The sequence below is a fragment of the Arachis hypogaea genome, chromosome 6, assembly GCF_003086295.3.
Source record: "Arachis hypogaea cultivar Tifrunner chromosome 6, arahy.Tifrunner.gnm2.J5K5, whole genome shotgun sequence".
Lineage (NCBI taxonomy): Eukaryota > Viridiplantae > Streptophyta > Magnoliopsida > Fabales > Fabaceae > Arachis > Arachis hypogaea.
The window spans coordinates 52735031-52738097 of record NC_092041.1 but is presented as its reverse complement, the minus strand read 5'-3'; the positions used below and the strand labels follow the sequence as shown (position 1 = coordinate 52738097).

At 34.8% G+C, this 3067-nt stretch overlaps 1 non-coding gene across 1 annotated transcript; it reads right to left on the bottom strand.

Annotated features, from left to right (window-relative positions):
- Positions 1 to 1596: 1596 nt before the first annotated feature.
- LOC112700415 (small nucleolar RNA R71) lies at positions 1597 to 1700 on the bottom strand. Its single transcript, XR_003153322.1, has one exon. It is a non-coding gene; the product is annotated as a small nucleolar RNA R71 (small nucleolar RNA).
- Between the last annotated feature and the right edge of the window lie 1367 nt (positions 1701 to 3067).

Genomic DNA, 3067 nt, shown 5'->3' with positions numbered 1-3067 from the left:
TGCATGTTTTCTTTGCATAAAAAATTTTTCAAAATTATGTTCTTGATGTTCATCATGATCTTCAAAGTGTTCTTGGTGTTCATCTTAACATTCATAGTGTTCTTGCATGCATTATGTGTTTGATCCAAAATTTTCATATTTTGGGTCATTTTTATGTTTTTCTCTCTCATCATTAAAAATTCAAAAATAAAAAAAAAATATCTTTTCCTTATTTCTCTCTAAATTTTCGAAAATTTGAGTTGACTTAGTTAAAAAATTTTAAAATTAGTTATTTCTTACAAGTCAAGTCAAAATTTCAATTTTAAAAATCTTATCTTTTCAAAATCTTTTTCAAAAATTATATCTTTTTCATTTTTTTCTATTTTTCGAAAATTTCAAAAATCTTTTTCAAAATATTTTCAAAACCTTTTTTCTTATCTTTACATCTAATTTTCGAAAATTACCTAACAATTAATGTGATTGGTTAAAAAATTTGAAGTTTGTTACTTTCTTGTTAAGAAAGGTTCAATCTTTAAGTTCTAGAATCTTATCTTGTAGTTTCTTGTTAGTTAAGTCATTTTAAAAAAATTAGATCTTTTTATCTTTTATCTTATCCTTTTCAAAAATTTTATCTTTTTCAAATTTTGATTTCAAAATATCTTATCTAACTTCTTATCTTCTTATCTTTTCAAAATTTGATTTTAATATTTTTTTTAACTAACTCTTTGACTTTTTGTTTGTCTCTTATCTTTTTCAAAACCACCTAACTATTTTTCCCTCTCTAATTTTCGAAAATATCTCATCTCTTTTCCAAAAAAATTCTTTTTGTTCTAAATTTTAATTTTAATCTTATCTTATCTTTAATTTTCGAAAACTACTAATCCCTTTTTCAAAATTATTTTCGAAATTTCCCCTCTCTTTTCTTATTCTATTTAATTATTTATTTACTAACAATTCTCTTCACCTCTCTCCATCTAAATATCTGAATCCCCTCTTCTACATTCTTCTCCCCTTTCTTTTTCTACTAACATAAAGGAATCTCTATACTGTGACATAGAGGATTCCTCTTTCTTTTCTTGTTTTCTTCTCTTTCATATGAGCAGGAACAAGGATAAAGGCACTCTTGTTGAAATTGATCCAGAACCTGAAAGGACTCTGAAGAGAAAATTAAGAGAAGCTAAGTTACAACAATCTAAAGGTAACCTTTCAGAAATATTAGAACAAGAGAAGGAGATGGCAGTCGAAAATAATAATAATGCAAGGAGAATGCTTGGTGACTTCACAAAGCCAACATCCAAATTTGATGGAAGAAGCATCTCCATTCCTGCCATTGGAGCCAATAACTTTGAGCTGAAACCTCAGCTAGTTGCCTTAATGCAACAAAACTGCAAGTTCTTAACTGAGTTCTTGCAGTTTTTAACTGAGTTCTTGCAGATCTGTGAGACTGTAAAGACGAATGGAGTTGATCCTGAAGTCTACAGACTCATGCTTTTCCCTTTTGCTGTAAGAGACAGAGCTAGAATATGGTTGGATTCACAACCTAAGGATAGCTTGGACTCATGGGATAAGCTGGTCACTGCCTTCTTGGATAAATTCTTTCCTCCTCAAAAGCTGAGCAAGCTGAGAGTGGATGTTTAAACCTTCAAGCAAAAAGATGGTGAATCCCTCTATGAAGCTTGGGAAAGATACAAGCAGCTGACCAAAAGATGTCCATCTGACATGTTTTCAGAATGGACCATATTAGATATATTCTATTATGGTCTATCTGAATTTTCGAAAATGTCATTGGACCATTCTGCAGGTGGATCTATTCACCTAAAGAAAACGCCTGAAGAGGCTCAAGAACTCATTGACATGGTTGCAAACAACCAATTCATGTACACTTCTGAGAGGAATTCCGTGAATAATGGGATACCTCAGAAGAAAGGAGTTCTTGAAATTGATGCTCTGAATGTCATATTGGCTCAGAACAAAGTGTTGACTCAGCAAGTCAACATGATCTCTCAAAGTCTGAATGGATGGCAACATGCATCCAATAGTACTAAAGAGGCAGCTTCTGAAGAAGCTTATGATCTTGAGAACCCTGCCATGGCAGAGGTTAATTACATGGGTGAACCTTATGGAAACACCTATAACTCATCATGGAGAAATCATCCAAATTTCTCATGGAAGGATCAACAAAAGCCTCAACAAGGCTTTAACAATGGTGGACGTAATAGGCTGAGCAATAGCAAGCCATATCCATTATCTTCTCAGCAACAGACAGAGAATTCTGAACAAAACACTTCTAATTTAGCCAACCTAGTCTCTGATCTGTCAAAGGCCACTTTCAGTTTCATGAATGAAACAAGATCCTCCATCAGAAATCTAGAGGCACAAGTGGGCCAGCTGAGTAAGAAAGTCATTGAAACTCCTCCCAGTATTCTCCCAAGTAATACAGAAGAGAATCCAAAAGGAGAGTGCAAGGCCATTGATGTGATCAATGTGGCCGAATGCACAAGGGAGGAGGAGGACGAAAATCCTAGTGAGAAAGACCTCCTGGGACTTCCCTCAAGCAAGAAGGAGTTTCCTATTAAGGATCCAAAGGAATCTGAGGCTCATACAGAGACCATAGAGATTCCATTAAATCTCCTTCTGCCATTCATGAGCTCTAAAGACTATTCTTCCTCTGAAGAGGATGAAGATGTGACTGGAGAGCAAGTTGCTCAATACTTAGGAGCTATCATGAAGCTGAATGCCAAGTTGTTTGGTAATGAGACTTGGGAAAGTGAACCTCCCTTGCTCATTAGTGAACTAGATTCTTGGATTTAGAAAACTCTACCTCAAAAGAAACAAGATCCTGGCAAGTTCTTAATACCTTGTACCATAGGCACCATGACCTTTGAAAAGGCTCTATGTGATCTGGGGTCAGGGATAAAGCTTATGCCACTCTCTGTAATGGAGAAGCTGGGGATCATTGAGGTACAACCTGCCTTGTTCTCATTACAACTGGCAGACAAGTTAATGAGACAAGCTTATGGAATAATGGAGGACGTGTTAGTAAAGGTTGAAGGCCTTTACATCCCTGCTGGTTTTATAATCTTAGACA